The sequence below is a fragment of the Caretta caretta genome, chromosome 1 (assembly GCF_965140235.1).
Source record: "Caretta caretta isolate rCarCar2 chromosome 1, rCarCar1.hap1, whole genome shotgun sequence".
Classification (NCBI taxonomy): domain Eukaryota; kingdom Metazoa; phylum Chordata; order Testudines; family Cheloniidae; genus Caretta; species Caretta caretta.
In genome coordinates this window covers 266,355,696-266,374,962 of record NC_134206.1, presented here as the reverse complement: position 1 = coordinate 266,374,962, position 19,267 = coordinate 266,355,696, and the positions used below count along the sequence as shown (strand labels likewise).

General features: G+C 48.8%; 2 long non-coding RNA genes across 2 annotated transcripts; one reads left to right on the top strand and one right to left on the bottom strand.

The window, feature by feature from the left end:
* Positions 1–516: 516 nt before the first annotated feature.
* Positions 517–12,200, top strand: LOC142070552 (uncharacterized). Its single transcript, XR_012666408.1, has 2 exons — positions 517–758; positions 11,902–12,200. It is a non-coding gene; the product is annotated as an uncharacterized LOC142070552 (long non-coding RNA).
* LOC125630560 (uncharacterized) lies at positions 8,547–10,006 on the bottom strand. The gene is made up of 2 exons (XR_012666675.1): positions 9,788–10,006; positions 8,547–9,206 (listed from the first exon to the last, which is right to left on the bottom strand). It is a non-coding gene; the product is annotated as an uncharacterized LOC125630560 (long non-coding RNA).
* Positions 12,201–19,267: the final 7,067 nt, after the last annotated feature.

Genomic DNA, 19,267 nt, shown 5'->3' with positions numbered 1-19,267 from the left:
GCAATTGCCAACATGAAAAAGTAAAAGTGAGGGAGTATTTATGTATTTCAACTGTCTTTAATGTAATGGGTGTCTTTACAAAAAGCCTAATCGCACTTTAGCTGCCCTTGTGGTGAAGGTGCTAGATTGGGACACAGGAGATCTGTGTTTGAGTCTCTGCTATACCACAGATACTTTTGTCTAACCTTGGCCAAGACACTTAGGGCCCATCAACACTGGCAAGTTTGTGCACAGTAAAGCAGCTTTGAGTGCTGTAACTCCCGAGGTGTACACACTGCCAAGCCACATAGTGTGCGGAAACTGCACAGATGCAGCGCTCTAAAAAACCCACCTCGACGAGAGGTGTACAGCTTTCTGCGCTGGGCTACAGCTTCTCTGAGTAATTACTGCATCTCCTGAGGAAGCTCGTGTAGGAAGGTAATATGGATGGGGAGTGTTCAGCTGTTGTGACCTGCACTGGATGTGCCATGTTTGTCTTTCTACCACAGGGCAGAAGCAACTTTGTGTGTACAAAGTGCAAGCTCGTCTCCATATTGGAAGAGAAGGTTCAAGGTCTGGAGCAACAGGTATCGACCCTGCGTTGCATAAGAGAAACTGAAGATTTCCTGGACAGACGTCAGGATATGCTTCTACGGGCACAAGGTTCTGAAGATTCAGAGCAGGCTGTGCAGCGGGGACAGAAGGACGGTGAAGGAATTTGGCAACATGTGACCTCCAGAAGGAGGAGGAATGTCCATGTACCAGCAACGCAGATACAGGTAAGTAACTGTTTTCATGTTCTCTCCACAGGTACCATTGTGGGGAGTGGCCCAGATGATAAGTCTGGGGGAAGGGAGCAGAAGGAGACTCCACCAGTTGAAAGGCATGAGATGCACTGTCCTAAGGTTGGGGGTTCCATGACCACCACTCCCAAGAGAAGGAGGCGGGTGGTGGTGGTGGTCGGGGACTCTCTCCTCCGGGGGACTGAGTCATCTATCTGACACCTTGACCAGGAAAACAGAGAAGTCTGCTGCTTGCCAGGGGCTAAGATTCGCGATGTGATGGAGAGTCTGCCGAGACTCATCAAGCCCTCGGACCACTACCCCTTCCTGCTTTTCCACGTGAGCACGAATGATACTGCCAAGAATTACCTTGAGCAGATCACTGCAGACTACGTGGCTCTGGGAAGGAGGATAAAGGAGTATGAGGTGCAAGTGGTGTTCTCGTCCATCCTCCCCGTGGAAGGAAAAGGCCGGGGTAGGGATCGTCGAATCGTGGAAGTCAATGAATGGCTACGCAGGTGGTGTCGGAGAGAAGGCTTTGGATTCTTTGACCATGGGATGGTGTTCCAAGAAGGAGTGCTAGACAGAGACGGGCTCCACCTAACGAAGAGAGGGAAGAGCATCTTCGCGAGCAGGCTGGCTAACCTAGTGAGGAGGGCTTTAAACTAGGTTCACCGGGGGAAGGAGACCAAAGCCCTGAGGTAAGTGGGGAAGCGGGATACCGGGAGGAAGCACGAGCAGGAGCGTGTGAGAGGGGAGGGCTCCTGCCTCATACTGAGAACGAGGGACGATCAGCGGGTTATCTCAAGTGTCTATATACAAATGCACAAAGCCTGGGAAACAAGCAGGGAGAACTGGGGGTCCTGGCAAAGTCAGGGAATTATGATGTGATTGGAATAACAGAGACTTGGTGGGATAACTTGCATGACTGGAGTACTGTCATGGATGGGTATAAACTGTTCAGGAAGGACAGGGAGGCCAGAAAAGGTGGGGGAGTTGCACTGTATGTAAGGGAGCAGTATGACTGCTCAGAGCTCAAGTATGAAACTGCAGAAAAACCTGAGAGTCTCTGGATTAAGTTTAGAAGCGTGAGCAGCAAGGGTGATGTTATGGTGGGAGTCTGCTATAGACCACTGGACCAGGGGGATGAGGTGGACTAGGCTTTCTTCCGGCAGCTCGCAGAAGCTACTAGATCGCACGCCCTGGTTCTCATGGGCGACTTCAATCATCCTGATATCTGCTGGGAGAGCAATACAGCGGTGCACAGACAATCCAGGAAGTTTTTGGAAAGTGTAGGGGACAATTTCCTGGTGCAAGTGCTGGAGGAACCAACTAGGGGCGGAGTTCTTCTTGACCTGCTGCTCACAAACCAGGAAGAATTAGTAGGGGAAGCAAAAGTGGATGGGAACCTGGGAGGCAGTCACCATGAGATGGTCGAGTTCAGGATCCTGACACAAGGAAGAAAGGAAAGCAGCAGAATATGGACCCTGGACTTCAGAAAAGCAGACTTTGACTCCCTCTGGGAACTGATGGGCAGGATCCCCTGGGAGAATAACATGAGGGGGAAAGGAGTCCAGGAGAGCTGGCTGTATTTTAAAGAATCCTTATTGTGGTTACAGGAACAAACCATCCCGATGTGTAGAAAGAATAGTAAATATGGCAGGCGACCAGCTTAGCTTAACAGTGAAATCCTTGCTGATCTTAAACACAAAAAAGAGGCTTACAAGAAGTGGAAGATTGGACAAATGACCAGGGATGAGTATATAAATATTGCTCGGGCATGTAAGAATGAAATCAGGAAGGCTAAATCACACCTGGAGTTGCAGCTAGCAAGGGATGTTAAGAGTAACAAGAAGGGTTTCTTCAAGTATGTTGGCAACAAGAAGAAAGCCAAGGAAAGTGTGGGCTCCTTACTGAATGAGGGAGGCAACCTAGTGACAGAAGATGTGGAAAAAGCTAATGTACTCAATGCTTTTTTTGTCTCTGTCTTCACTAACAAGGTCAGCTCCCAAACTACTGCACTGGGCAGCACAGCATGGGGAGGAGGTGGCCAGCCCTCTGTGAAGGAAGAAGTGGTTCAGGACTATTTAGAAAAACTGAACATGCACAAGTCCATGGGGCCGGATGCGTTGCACACGAGAGTGCTAAAGGAATTGGCGGCTGTGATTGCAGAGCCATTGGCCATTATCTTTGAAAACTCATGGCGATTGGGGGAAGTCCCGGAAGACTGAAAAAAGGCTAATGTAGTGCCAATCTTTAAAAAAGGGAAGGAGGAGGATCCTGGGAACTACAGGCCAGTCAGCCTCACCTCAGTCCCTGGGAAGATCATGGAGCATGTCCTCAAGGAATCAATTGTGAAGCACTTAGACGAGAGGAAAGTGATCAGGAACAGTCAGCATGGATTCACCAAGGGAAAGTCATGCCTGACTAATCTAATTGCCTTCTATGATGAGATAACTGGTTCTGTGGATGAAGGGAAAGCAGTGGACGTGTTATTCCTCAACTTTAGCAAAGGCTTTTGACACGGTCTCCCACAGTATTCTTTTCAGCAAGTTAAAGAAGTATGGGCTGGATGGATGCACTACAAGGTGCGTAGAAAGTTGGCTAGATTGTCGGGCTCAACGGGTAGTGATCAATGGCTCCATGTCTAGTTTGCAGCCGGTATCTAGCCGAGTGCCCCAAGGGTCGGTCCTGGGGCCGGTTTTGTTCAATATCTTCATAAATGATCTGGAGGATGGTGTGGATTGCACCCTCAGCAAGTTTGCAGATGACACTAAACTGGGAGGAGTGGTAGATACGCTGGAGGGTAGGGATAGGATACAGAGGGACCTAGACAAATTGGAGGATTGGGCCAAAAGAAATCTGAGGTTCAACAAGGATAAGTGCAGGGTCCTGCACTTAGGACGGAAGAATCCAATGCACTGCTACAGACTAGGGACCGAATGGCTAGGCAGCAGTTCTGCAGAGAAGGACCGAGAGTGGACAAGAAGCTGGATATGAGTCAACAGTGTGCCCTTGTTGTCAAGAAGGCCACTGGCATTTTGAGGTGTATAAGTAGGGGCGTTGCCAGCAGATCGAGGGACGTGATCGTTCCCCTCTATTCGACATTGGTGAGGCCTCATCTGGAATACTGTCCAGTTTTGGGCCCCACACTACAAGAAGGATGTGGAGAAATTGGAGAGAGTCCAGCGAAGGGCAACAAAAATGATTAGGGGTCTGGAACTGGGAGGAGAGGCTGAGGGAACTGGGATTGTTTAGTCTACGGAAGAGAAGAATGAGGGGGGATTTGTGTTAAGGAAAAGTTAGCATATGTGCATATGTGACTTCATTTTGGTTTGGGGCCCACCATTGTCTAAAAGCAAACACATCATGCACCAGGAGGAGTGTTCCTTAGATACTGCATTCCTGTGAAACCCCCCCCCCCTTGTTTCCAGTCTGTCTCGACTCCCAGTTTCTGTTCTTTGTCTGTTCCTAACTCCCTGCCTCCTGGCCTTGATGCGAGCCTCCCATCCTGATAAGAAAGGCTACTGGTGCATTGCTTTAGGACCATGTTGTGTAGTTGAAGTAATGGTTTAGCATGGGGGATGCACTTAGCAGGGATAGGTGGTAGATAAGGGAAGGGTTTGTCTATTGGCTAAGGTTTCTGATGCATGAGGGCAACATGCTTTGCTAAAAGGTATATAATCTCTGTATAACCTGCATTCGGGCTCCCCTCCTGATTAGCAGGGGGGCACCACGCTCGAGCGTAATAAACTTAGTATCTTTGGGAACTCTGCAGTTGTGGACTTTTGTTCGTGTGCCTCAGCTTAGACTCGAACTGTGTGTGACCTGTGAGGTATAATTCGCAGCAGTTCTTGTGTGTGACCTGTGAGGTATAAATCGCAGCAGTTTGTGTGCATGACCTGTGAGGTATAAATCGTAACAGTTTTGGTGACCACGAAGGGACTCTAGGCTCGCCTCAACAAGCGAGATTACACTCCTCCTCTCGGACAGCTCCAGCCGGCACAGGGTGAGTTCACCTTTGAGAACTCCAAGGAGGGGGGGTGTGAGCCGTCGCTTAGGTGATAAGGTGGCACATTTGGTGTCCTTTTGGTAGCCCATTATGGGTTCTGGGCAGAGTGTAAGTAAGGGGACCCCTTTGGCTGAAATTTTCGAGAATTAGGGGAATATCTCTGGTACCCATGGGTTAGGTAAAAAAAAAGCTGTAATCTTGTGCAAGGTTGAGTGGCCAGCACTAACAACTCAAACACCTTTTGAATGGCCACCGGATGGTTCCTTTGCTGGAGAAAAATTAACAGCGCTTAGGAAAAGGCTGGAGAACAAAGCTCCAGCCCAGATGGATTATTGGTATGTATGGGACAACTGGGCTTATGCGCTTGCGAAAGGACGTCTTCTTTCCTCCTCCTTTTCTTATTCATCTCAGGGGTCTCCAGCCCCGCTCTGTGCTATGCCTGCTTCTGCCCCTCCTCCGGCTTACCTTCGGCTTTCTGACTTATGCCTGTCACCTCCTTGCTTGCCAATTGGCCATGCGTTCTGTCCAGGTGACAAGCCTCATGGGGGGAGGACTCGGGTAGCCCTTGTAAGTGGGAATATTTAAGAGAAGAGACCAGGAGAGCTGGGGGGCTAGTTAAGAAGCCCACCCTCCTTGTTAAATTGGTAGTGAAACAAAGCTGGTGCTCATGGAAGGGACAGTTCAGAGAAAAAAACAGGATCGGGCCCAAGCAGGCAGGCAAGAGATAGAGATTGGAAAACAGGTTGAAAACTTGGAGGTCACAGTGGAAAAAGAGGAGTAAATAATTACAGGAATGGGAAATGTAAATCCCAAAATAATACTTAGAATGGTAAAATCTAAGTTAATTGGGTGTCAAGATAAGCAAGTAATTTAAGAAAGAAAAGTAAAAAGTTAACTCTGTAGTTGCTGAAAAGAATTAAGCAGTTGAACTTCGTGAAATACTGGGGGAAAAAAAAGAATTCTTGGTTTCTTTGCAGCCATTTTGAGGAAAATGGGCCCTTTTCCAATGGTATGCAATTATACAGTGCTACTTAATTAATATCTTATTAGGCTCCAAGGGGCTACAATAGGTGGTGTCTTCCTTTTCAGGTTGCTGTGTATTTGACAGCAGGAGTTAAAAGTAAAAGGCAATCAAAAGTCTGGGTATGTCTACACTACGGAATAAGGTCGAATTTATAGAAGTCGGTTTTTTAGAAATCGGTTTTATATATTCGAGTATGTGTCCCCCCACAGAAAATGCTCTAAGTGCATTAACTCGGCGGAGTGCTTCCACAGTACCGAGGCTAGAGTCGACTTCCGGAGCGTTGCACTGTGGGTAGCTATCCCGCAGTCTCCGCTGCCCATTGGAATTCTGGGTTGAGATCCCAATGCCTGATGGGGCTAAAACATTGTCGTGGGTGGTTCTGGGTACATATCGTCAGGCCCCCGTTCCCTCCCTCCCTCCCTCCGTGAAAGCAAGGGCAGACAATCGTTTCGCGCCTTTTTTCCTGAGTTACCTGTGCAGACGCCATACCACGGCAAGCATGGAGCCCGCTCAGGTAACCGTCACCCTATGTCTCCTGGGTGCTGGCAGATGCGGTACGGCATTGCTACACAGTAGCAGCAACCCCTTGCCTTGTGGCAGCAGACGGTACAGTACGACTGGTAGCCGTCATCGTCATGTCTGAGGTGCTCCTGGTCGCCTCTGTGAGGTCGATCAGGAGCGCCTGGGCAGACATGGGCACAGGGACTAAATTTGGAGTGACTTGACCAGGTCATTCTCTTTAGTCCTGCAGTCAGTCCTATTGAACTGTCTTATGGTGAGCAGGCAGGCGATAAGGACTGCTAGCAGTCGTACTGTACCATCTTCTGCCAGGCAGGCAAGAGATGAGGATTGCTAGTAGTCGTATTGTACCATCTTCTGCCGAGCAGCCATGAGATGTGGATGGCATGCAGTCCTTCTGCACCGTCTGCTGCCAGCCAAAGATGTAAAAGATAGATGGAGTGGGTCAAAACAAGAAATAGACCAGATTTGTTTTGTACTCATTTGCCTCCTCCCCTGTCTAGGGGACTCATTCCTCTAGGTCACACTGCAGTCACTCCCAGAGAAGGTGCAGCGAGGTAAATCTAGCCATGTATCAATCAGAGGCCAGGCTAACCTCCTTGTTCCAATAAGAACGATAACTTAGGTGCACCATTTCTTATTGGAACCCTCCGTGAAGTCCTGCCTGAAATACTCCTTGATGTAAAAAGACCCCCTTTGTTGATTTTAGCTCCCTGAAGCCAACCCTGTAAGCTGTGTCGTCAGTCGCCCCTCCCTCCGTCAGAGCAACGGCAGACAATCGTTCCGCGCCTTTTTTCTGTGCGGACGCCATACCAAGGCAAGCATGGAGGCCGCTCAGCTCACTTTGGCAATTAGGAGCACATTAAACACCACACGCATTATCCAGCAGTATATGCAGCACCAGAACCTGGCAAAGCGATACCGGGCGAGGAGGCGACATCAGCGCGGTCACGTGAGTGATCAGGACATGGACACAGATTTCTCTGAAAGCATGGGCCCTGCCAATGCATGCAACATGGTGCTAATGGGGCAGGTTCATGCTGTGGAACGCCGATTCTGGGCTCGGGAAACAAGCACAGACTGGTGGGACCGCATAGTGTTCCAGGTCTGGGACGATTCCCAGTGGCTGCAAAACTTTCGCATGCATAAGGGAACTTTCATGGAACTTTGTGACTTGCTTTCCCCTGCCCTGAAGCACATGAATACCAAGATGAGAGCAGCCCTCACAGTTGAGAAGTGAGTGGCGATAGCTCTGTGGAAGCTTGCAACGCCAGACAGCTACCGGTCAGTTGGGAATCAATTTGGAGTGGGCAAATCTACTGTGGGGGCTGCTGTGATGCAAGTAGCCCACGCAATCAAAGATCTGCTGATATTAAGGGTAGTGACCCTGGGAAATGTGCAGGTCATAGTGGATGGCTTTGCTGCAATGGGATTCCCTAACTGTGGTGGGGCTATAGACGGAACCCATATCCCTATCTTGGCACCGGAGCACCAAGCCGCCGAGTACATAAACCGCAAGGGGTACTTTTCAATTGTGCTGCAAGCTCTGGTGGATCACAAGGGACGTTTCACCAACATCAACGTGGGATGGCCGGGAAAGGTGCATGATGCTCGCATCTTCAGGAACTCTGGTCTGTTTCAAAAGCTGCAGGAAGGGACTTTATTCCCAGACCAGAAAATAACTGTTGGGGATGTTGAAATGCCTATAGTTATCCTTGGGGACCCAGCCTACCCCTTAATGCCATGGCTCATGAAGCCGTACACAGGCAGCCTGGACAGTAGTCAGGAGCTGTTCAACTACAGGCTGAGCAAGTGCAGAATGGTGGTAGAATGTGCATTTGGACGTTTAAAGGCGCGCTGGTGCAGTTTACTGACTCGCTTAGACCTCAGCGAAACCAATATTCCCACTGTTATTACTGCTTGCTGTGTGCTCCACAATATCTGTGAGAGTAAGGGGGAGACGTTTATGGCAGGGTGGGAGGTTGAGGCAAATCGCCTGGCTGCTGGTTATGCGCAGCCAGACACCAGGGTAGTTAGAAGAGCACAGGAGGGTGCGGTGCGCATCAGAGAAGCTTTGAAAACCAGTTTCATGACTGGCCAGGCTACGGTGTGAAAGTTCTGTTTGTTTCTCCTTGATGAAACCCCCGCCCCTTGGTTCACTCTATTTCCCTGTAAGCTAACCACCCTCCTCTCCTCCCTTTAATCACTGCTTGCAGAGGCAATAAAGTCATTGTTTCACATTCATGCATTCTTTATTCATTCATCACACAAATAGGGGGATGACTACCAAGGTAGCCCAGGAGGGGTGGTGGAGGAGGGAAGGAAAATGCCACACAGCACTTTAAGCACAGCACTTTAAAAGTTTACAACTTTAAAATTTATTGAATGATAGCCTTCTTTTTTTGGGGCAATCCTCTGTGGTGGAGTGGCTGGTTGGCCGGAGGCCCCCCCACCGCGTTCTTGGGCGTCTGGGTGTGGAGGCTATGGAACTTGGGGAGGAGGGCGGTTGGTTACAGAGGGGCTGCAGTGGCAGTCTGTGCTCCAGCTGCCTTTGCTGCAGCTCAACCATACACTGGAGCATACTGGTTTGGTCCTCCAGCAGCCTCAGCATTGAATCCTGCCTCCTCTCATCACGCTGCCGCCACATTTGAGCTTCAGCCCTGTCTTCAGCCTGCCACTTACTCTCTTCAGCCCGCCACCTCTCCTCCCGGACACTTTGTGCTTTCCTGCACTCTGACATTATTTGCCTCCACGCATTCGTCTGTGCTGTCAGTGTGGGAGGACAGCATGAGCTCGGAGAACATTTCATCGCGAGTGCGTTTTTTTTTCTTTCTAAGCTTCACTAGCCTCTGGGAAGGAGAAGATCCTGTGATCATTGAAACACATGCAGCTGGTGGAGGAAAAAAAAAGGGACAGCGGTATTTAAAAAGACACATTTTATAAAACAGTGGCTACACTCTTTCAGGGTAAACCTTGCTGTTAACATTACATACATAGCACATGTGCTTTCGTTACAAGGTCGCATTTTGCCTCCCCCCACCGCGTGGCTACCCCCTCAACCTTCCCCCCTCCCTGTGGCTAACAGCGGGGGACATTTCTGTTTAGCCACAGGCAAACAGCCCAGCAGGAATGGGCTCCTCTGAGTGTCCCCTGAAGAAAAGCACTCTATTTCAGCCAGGTGACCATGAATTATATCTCTCTCCTGAGGATAACACAGAGAGAGAAAGAACGGATGTTGTTTGAATGCCAGTACACTGCAATGCTTTGTTCTACAATGATTCCCGAGTACGTGTTACTGGCCTGGAGTGGTAAAGTGTCCTACCATGAAGGACGCAATAAGGCTGCCCTCCCCAGAAACCTTTTGCAAAGGCTTTAGGACTACATCCAGGAGAGCCGCGAATGCCAGGGCAAAGTAATCCTTTCACATGCTTGCTTTTAAACCATATATAGTATCTTAAAAGGTACACTCACCAGAGGTCCCTTCTCCGCCTGCTGGGTCCAGGAGGCAGCCTTGGGTGGGTTCAGGGGGTACTGGCTCCAGGTCTAGGGTGAGAAACAGTTCCTGGCTGTCGGGAAAACCGGTTTCTCCGCTTGCTTGCTGTGAGCTATCTACAACCTCCTCATCATCATCTTCTTCTTCATCCCCAAAACCTGCTTCCGTATTGCCTCCATCTCCATTGAAGGAGTCAAACAACCCGGCTGGGGTAGTGGTGGCTGAACCCCCTAAAATGGCATGCAGCTCGTCACAGAAGCGGCATGTTTGGGGCTCTGACCCAGAGCGGCCGTTCGCCTCTCTGGTTTTCTGGTAGGCTTGCCTCAGCTCCTTCAGTTTCACGCGGCACTGCTTCGGGTCCCTGTTATGGCCTCTGTCCTTCATGCCCTGGGAGATTTTGACAAAGGTTTTGGCATTTCGAAAACTGGAACGGAGTTCTGATAGCACGGATTCCTCTCCCCAAACAGCAATCAGATCCCGTACCTCCCGTTCGGTCCATGCTGGAGCTCTTTTGCGATTCTGGGACTCCATCATGGTCACCTCTGCTGATGAGCTCTGCATGGTCACCTGCAGCTTTCCACGCTGGCCAAACAGGAAATGAGATTCAAAAGTTCGCGGTTCTTTTCCTGTCTACCTGGCCAGTGCATCTGAGTTGAGAGTGCTGTCCAGAGCGGTCATAATGGAGCACTCTGGGATAGCTCCCGGAGGCCAATACCATCAAATTGTGTCCACAGTACCCCAAATTCGAGCCGGCAACGTCGATTTAACCTCTAATCCACTTGTCAGGGGTGGAGTAAGGAAATCGATTTTAAGACCCCTTTAAGTTGAAATAAAGGGCTTCATTGTGTGGACGGGTGCAGGTTTACATCGATTTAACGCTGCTAAATTCGACCTAAAGTCCTAGTGTAGACCAGGGCTCTGATAAAGTTTATTGTGCCCTTTTTAAAGTAAGAATCTTTAAGCTGTGGATCCAAAAGCAAGCCGGAAACCATTTGTTTTAATATAAATTACCTAACTGATAAGGTAGAGGCCACTAAAACCTGGGCTGCCTTTGAAACAAATACAAGAAAATATGTGTAATTCCTCTGTTTTGCCTGCAATTAACAAGGGTATTTGTATAAAAAGGAAATATTTTAAGCAATGACTGACTGCCCAGAAGGGGTAGATCTATGTTCTTTTTGCCTTTCAGAAAATCAGAGAAAACTGATGCCAGCTGAAAAGCAATTCAAGATATCATGAATTTACTGGCACAATAGGAACTATATTCTGTGTTCTATGTCCTGTCTTGTGGTGTTTGTCTTGTGGCCAGAACTGCTTTGTTTAATTTTTCATAGGACAGTTTAGTTTAAAACTAAATAGAAGGGTTAAATCAAAATGCAGATACTTGTTTTATTCAACTTGGAATACAAAGTGTTTGGATAATATCAGAAAAATGTGATATACTAAAGTTTAATACATTTGCTTAAGTAAAAAAAAAAAAAAATTCATTGACCAGATCTTTTAATTGAAAAAAATTGTTAAAATTCGCACATCAACAGTCTTTGGAAGCAATGACATGAAAGGTTAACCCACTCCACATATTATACATGAGATCCTTCTGGCTACCTCAAATTTCTAGCCAGAGGGCTGGGGAGGGAGGAAAGGTATTGGACACCAGAGGTTGCACCAAGTGGACTCCTCAAAAGTGGGTGTGCTTGTCCTGGCTTGTTGCTCCAAAGCTCTGTAATAGTCATTTTCCTAGAAGGGTATATGTGGCATACATTGAACAATAAGACTAAAGTGCTGTATAATGGGCAATGTATATGTGTTCATTTTTAAACAAAGGTGTATGAGTAAAAAGTGAAAGTTTCCTTTGCAAGTTAATAAAAGCCAAGAAGGGGAGAAGAAAAAAAACAGAAAACGAGCTAATTCAGCGCTGTAGCTGGCAGGCTCGGTCCAAAGATAAGACACTGGCCTGCCCAAGGACACTACTCACAGCTAGGATTTGGCTGACAGCCAAGAAAGAGGGGGGCTTGAATGTGCCCAATCATCTGTGAGATCTGCAACACACTGCCAGACATTAATGAAATGTGTTAGGTCTCTGTATTTACAGGTGAAAGAAGTCCTGCTTCAAGAATCCTGAGCAAACCTGCCATTTGTTAAAACCAGGTGACTGGGTCTACATAAAGGTCCATCAACAAAAGACTAGTCTGGCCCCATGCTGGAAAGGCCCTTATTAAGTCCTGCTAACTACCAACACCACTGTGAAGTGCCAAGGACTGACTGCCTGGACCCATGCTTCTTACTGCAAAAAGACCCCTCCACCTCGAGATGACTTCACTTCGACTACTGATCAGCCTGTCCCTCCTTCTGGGTTTTTTTTTCTTTCCTCCTTTTGGACAGCAGGGAAAAGGACAAGGTAAAGTGCTAGTAACCTCTCCCTTGTCCACTGACAGAGCTAACCTGCATTCAGTATTTGCTAAAGAAACCAAAGCACTACAGGGTGTCGTGCTAGTAACCTCTCCCCTGTATAATGCAAAAGCATGACTGTTCCAAGAGAGAAGAAGGAACGCCTGCTCTGCTGAAACCACCAAGATCCAGGGATTTCTGACTGCAAAAGACACTGAGAATTGGCCTTGGTGGCAAAGATGGAACATTGTACATTGTCAGGGAGGAAGTTGCAGGATGTATTCTTGGGAATGTGAAGTGAAGTGGTGGGGTGGGTTTATTCCAGGGGCTGGAATCTCTGCTTGTGGGCAAGTATGAATACCAAAAACGCCTTACAGCCACGAACATTACTCCCACCATCTGCCACCACTCCTTTGCAGGTAAAGGTTCCTGGATCCATCATAGCTACATTAAGTTGGTGCTGGGACTCCCACCTGACCCTGACAAGCCATTGGACGAGCCACTTCACAAATGAACACCATGACCAACCCATGGACTAAGCTTTCCAGCTATTGGAACCTTTACAGCCCACCAGGACTTCGTGTTCCTGTTTATCGGACTTACATTGGTGGTGGTGTTTTTTGTATGGTATAGAGGAGAATGCTGACATTGATATGGTTTGCCTGGGGGGTTCCTCTCCCTATTCCCAAGTCCAGTACAAGGATGGGAGGGCAATAGCTTTTTGAATTTAACCTGTGCCATAAAACAGGGTGTAAATCAAACGCAGTGTTGGATTTATATTCATACCCCCACATATTTGGGTCAGGGGGTCCCGTTGGTAGGGGTACCTATCCCTCTTAATTGAACACTCCAAGCTAAGCTATGGGCAAACACTACATTCAACTGGAATGTTACGATCCAAAGATGGTCTATTGATATGGTGGCCCAGGGTAATTATGCTTTGTGTGTCATGACGTAAGGGCATGGAAAATACAGTTTTTGTGGAAAATTTTGTGGGATCCAAGGACACCACCCAGATCAGCTCTGGTGCAGCAGACCCTTCCACCTTCTCCGGGTCCCCGTGGCCAGTCCCTGAGGGGTCTGGCTGGTATTGGTTATGCAATCACACAGCCTATAAGGTTCTCCTAGCAGGATGGTGTGGTACATGTACCTTAGGGGCTACAGTACCCGCCGTGACAGTACACCAAACCCTGACCCAGGGAGAGATCCACAATCTAGTATGGAGAAACCGACGAAGTATTCCTTTAAACCCTCTTTCTCAACGGCCCACAGGCTTTCACTCCTTTGCGCGATGGTTTCTGCCATGGTTAGGAGTAAGTGAACTAGAAAAAGCTATAGTTAATATTTCAGCTGCTTTGAAATTAATGGCAAATGCAACTGCAGATGCCTTATCTGCCCTTCAAATTGAAGTAACTCAGGTATCCTAAACTACATTGCAAAACCACCTGGCCCTGGATTATCTCCTTGCAAACCAGGGCGGGGTCTGTGCTCTGGTTAACTCAAGCTGTTGTGTATTTGTAAATCGGCAGCATAGGGTGGAAACTGATATCCACATCCTCATGCAGCAGGCAGCCCTATTCCACCACATCAGCCTCGACAATACCAGCGCTGGATTCCAGGAGGTCTGGAACTGGCTCACCTCATGGCTACCGGATATGGGGGCTTGGGGACGGTGTATTTTGTGTTTCATTCTTTTGGCTGTTATTGCTTTTGTGTTATTTTTTTGTATGCCTACAATGTTGTGGTATGTGCTATCGGCAACTGCTAACCCTGCATCGCGGTTGCTCCCCGATATCGTTTACTGACGTACAAAAGAAAAGGGGAGACTGTTAAGGAAAAGTTAGCATATGTGACTTCATTTTGGTTTGGGGCCCACCATTGTCTAAAAGCAAACACATCATGCACCAGGAGGAGTGTTCCTTAGATACTGCATTCCTGTGAAACCCCCCCCCCCTTGTTTCCAGCCTGTCTCGACTCCCAGTTTCTGTTCTTTGTCTGTTCCTAACTCCCTGCCTCCTGGCCTTGATGCGAGCCTCCCATCCTGATAAGAAAGGCTGCTGGTGCATTGCTTTAGGACCATGTTGTGTAGTTGAAGTAATGGTTTAGCATGGGGGATGCACTTAGCAGGGATAGGTGGTAGATAAGGGAAGGGTTTGTCTATTGGCTAAGGTTTCCGATGCGTGAGGGCAACATGCTTTGCTAAAAGGTATATAATCTCTGTATAACCTGCATTCGGGCTCCCCTCCTGATTAGCAGGGGGGCACCACGCTCGAGCGTAATAAACTTGGTATCTTTGGGAACTCTGCAGTTGTGGACTTTGTTCGTGTGCCTCAGCCTAGACTCAAACTGTGCGTGACCTATCGGGTATAATTCATAGCAGTTCCTGTGTTTGACCTGTCGGGTATAATTTGCAGCAGTTCCTGTGTGTGACCTATCGGGTATAATTCGTAACATTTGATAGCTGCTTTTAACTGTCTGAAAGGTGGATCCAAAGAGGATGGATCTAGACTATTCTCAGTGATAGCAGATGACAGGACAAGGAGTAATGGTCTCAAATTGCAGTGGGGGAGATTTAGGTTGGATATTAGGAAAAACTTTTTCACTAGGAGGGTGGTGCAACACTGGAATGGGTTACCTAGGGAGGTGGTGGAATCCCCTTCCTTAGAAGTTTTTAAGGTCAGGCTTGACAAAGCCCTGGCTGGGATGATTTAGTTGGGACTGGTCCTGCTCTGGGCAGAGGGTTGGACTAATGACCTCCAGAGGTCCCTTCCAACCCCGATATTCTATGATTCTACAGCACCGCGATGCCAGTGTAGACACCCTGGGCGATTACAGCGCTGTGATTGGCCTCCAGGAGGTGTCCCACAATGCCTGTTCTCACCTCTCTGGTTATCAGTTTGAACTCTACTGCCCTGCCTTCAGGTGACCAACCGTCAGCCCCACCCCATACATTCCTTTGCAAATTTGAAAGTCCCCTTCCTGTTTGCTCAGTGATGCTTGCAGTGATCTCAGCGCATCTTTTCAGGTGACCATGCCTGCTCCAAGCACCAGGCAATCGCTCACTTGGAGCAATGCTGAGCTACTGGACCTCATCAGCATTTGAGGAGAGGCGGCTGTGCAGTCCCAGCTGTGCTCCAGCCATTGGAATTATACCTACGGACAGATTTCACGATGCATGACAGAAAGGGGCCATGACTGGGACACACTGCACTGTGGAATAGAAGAGAAGGAGCTGCGGAACGCCTACCACAAGGCGCGGGAGGCAAACCACTGCTCTGGTGCTGCGCCCACGAGCTGCTGGTTCTACAAAGAGCTGGACGCGATACTCGGTGGCGACCCCATCTCCACTGCAAAGGTCACTGTGGATACTTCGGTGGCTCGCGTGCCAGTCAAGAGTGGGCCGAGCCAGGAGGAGGCAATCTTGGATGAAGAGCAGGAGGGGGAACCAGAGGCAGAGGATGACTTGGAGGCCAGAGATGCATGCAGTTAGGAGCTCTTTTATACCCTGGAGGAGCCTAGCCAGTCACAGCAGTCGGATCTTGGCAAAGTGCAAACAGGAGGGGAGGCCCCTGGTAAGTGGATCTGATCTTGGGAATTAATGAAGCGAGTTGTTGGGGGCAGGAGGGTTGCAGGAAGCAGGCTTGTCTCCCACCTCATGTCTAGTTTGAGTGGCAGAACAGGCTGTTAATGTACTCTCTCACTTCATGGGAATCTCCCTCAGACTTCTCCAGGAAATGCTTGTGGAGATGCTGGACAATCTGCTACCGCAGGTTCCTCGGCAGAGCTGAACTTTGTTTCTTGCCCTATTAATGGTAACTTTCCCATGCCACTGTGCTGTCACAGGGAGGGGGCAGGGACACCATTGCTGCACACAGGCTAGCCATATAGGGGCCAGGGCAGAAGCTGTAGGCTTGGAGAAGACTCTCCCTTGATTCCTTGCTCACCTGCAGCCGCGAGATATCTTCCATAATGATCACCTTTTGTGGAAGGTGTGGGGACAGGAATGATTATCAGGCCCACCCTACAGGGCTGGCTCTCCCCAAGTGCCCAAGAGGCACATGCCCAGTGCACAGCTGGGTCCAGGAGCAGTGATTTATCCTGCCCCTGCGGCTACTCACCATTTTGGGGGTCTTGTGGCTTATGTGTGCTTGCCTGGGGTCAGCCAGTTAGTGACAGGTGTGTCAGTACTGGCTGTGTTTTAAAGCACTGAAACAGTGTTGTCTGTGTTGCAAACAATACTGTTTCTATAAAATGTTGCATTTAAACTTCACAGAGATGACCTTGTAGGCACAGCCCCCTTCTTTATTACTGGCAGCAGAATGATTGTGAAGAATTAGGAAGCCTCCAAGAAAAACTAAGGAGGACTTTATGCGTGAGGTTATGATGCACTCCGCTGCCGAGAAAAAGGAATTGAAGGAGTGACGGGACAGTGAGAAGAGGGACTGAAAGGAGAACACGGCACACCAGAAAGAAGCCAGGGAGTGGCTCTTTCCAGTTATGGAGCACCAAGTGGACGTGCTCCAGGTGATATTAGCTCTTCAAACCAAGCAGCTCCATGCCCGCCCTCCCCTGCAGCCACTGTCACAAAACTCTTTCCCATGTGCCCCACCCTACAATGCCAACACACTCTTATCAACCTCCTGGCTCCACTCTCTACCTGCAGCATTCCACTCCTCCCTCCTCACAGTCTAGCAGTGCGGACTCCCACTGCACTCAACACCCATCCCTCTGCAGTTTGGCCCTGCTGAAGTACAGCACCTGCTGCATCGTACTCCAAAGGAGAAGGTTGGGTATGATCCCTGGACGTATACAAATCTGTAGCTGTCCCAGGACGACTCCTCCTCTTGAGACCTTCCATTCCCCCATCTCCCCCTCCCCCACCCCCCGCTGATGAATTTTTTCGTTTGACTCTCTCCTCTGGTGGTTGTCTTTCAATAAAAAAACTGTTTGTTTGAAAGCAATCTTTATTCTATTAAGTGAAACCAAAAGGAGCACTGCAAAGCAACATTCAATTATGTTAAGGCCTCTCTTGCATCAGGTGCACCAATCATCTCCTAGCATTACAACCATTGCAATCCCAAGCATAGCCCTACCTCCATTCCACCCCTTCCCCAAAGTCCCCGCCCCACCCCACCTTTTCCCACCCCAGCCCCGCCCCCATTCCACCCCTTTACCTCAAGTCCCCACCCCTGCCCTGCCTCTTCTCCACCTCCTCCCCTGAGTGTGCTGCATCCCCACTCCTCTCCTCCCTTCCGGAAAGTCCTAAGCTCTGCCAAACAGCTGTTAGGCGGCGGGGGGGTGGGAAGTGCTTGGAAGGAGTGGGAGGAGCAGGGACGCGGCATGCTTGGGGAAGGAGGAGGCAAGGAGGGGGTTGGGGGCAGCAGGGGCTTGGCTGCTGGTGGGTGCTGAGCACCCTCTAATTTTTTCCCATGCATGCTCCAGCCCCGGAGCACGCACGGAGTCGGGGTCTATGTTGCCCAGGGTCACGGTCTTTTGGAGCAGGATGTGATTAATGGCCCTGCACACTTCCGTCAACATGAGTCCAACGGTCGACTTTCCCACTCCAAACTGGTTCGCGACTGATCGGTAGCAGTCTGGAGTTGCCAGCTTCCACGGTGCTATCGCCATGTGCTTCTCCAGCGACAGGGCAGCTCTCATTCTCGTGTCCTTACATCGCAGGGCTGGGGCAAGGTCATCAAACAGTCCCATGAATGTGGCTTTCCTTATGCTAAAGTTCTGCAGCCACTTCTCGTCATCCCAGACGTGCATCACGATGTGATCCCACCACTCAGGGCTTGTTTCCCGAGCCCAAAAGTGGCGTTCCACTGTGGTCAGCATCTCCGTGAATGTCACAAGCAATCTCATGTCGTAGCTACTATGTGTGGCGAGATCAATGTCACGCTCCTCTTGCCTTTGTAGTTTAAGGAATAACTCCACTGCCACTCGTGACGTGTTAGTCACAGCGAGCAGCATACTGGTCAACAGTGCGGGATCCATTTCTGCAGCCAGAAAGAGGCAGGGCAGAGCGCGCAGTACACAAACCATTGAAAGATGGCTCCAAATGCGGACAGAAGCATAGGGATTGCTGGGATGAGAAGCAATGCATCACGGGGCATTGGGACAGGACCCAGGATGCCGCACGACCTCTTCTGCCTTCCCACAAGCCTTAGCGGCAGAAGAGGTGCTCTGTGGGATAGCTGCCCAGAGTGCACTGCTCTGAATAGTGCCGCAAGTGTGTACGTGCTATTGCGCAGGCAGCTGTCAGTGTCAACACACAACAGCGGTTTCCCTTCGGTGCTCTCCGAGCGGCGCGGTAACTGCCGGTGCTGTAACTTTGCTAGTGTAGACATACCCTTAATCACTCTGTTCCTGAGTTCCATCATCTGACATGAGGATAATAATGTGTTTTCTATTTATAACTCTTTGGACAGGAACTGTCTCACTACAATGTTACTGTCAGTAAATAGTGCTGCTTAAATAATACCCGGGAGGTTGTATCATTGTTAAATTACGAGACTATGATTAATACTTTTCCTTTTTTTAAAATGCATCCACCCCTCCCTATGTGCTCTTTCATATGTTGTCACACCCACACCGGTAGTAATGGACAACGTTATGAAAGCTCTGAATTTTGACTATTTAATTGGATTTGCTTTGGCCAGGCTCACTTTCTTCTTGTTTGCTTTCTGTGATCATTCAGGCAGTCAAGCTTTGCTGTTTACTGACAGCTAATTTTGAAACTTCACATGTGGGGGTTTGCAGAAATAAAAATTAAAATATCAATGAAAAAATATACACACTGCAAATGTTTGTGCACTTATCCAATCAGGGGACATACCATGTGGCTTCTCTGACCTATCACAAGTGATCATTGCAGCTCTGCTAGGATATACTCTTGAACAAGCAATAGAGTTTAAAAATAGATAAAATAATACATTATTTACTAACTTCAAGTACGTCTGAGGGAATCCTGATTGCAGAACTTCTGTTAGTAAAAGAACAGGCCTACATTTATTGGGTACATTTTTTGTTGTGAATTATTTGCTCCGGTCTATTGCTTAGCTATGGGA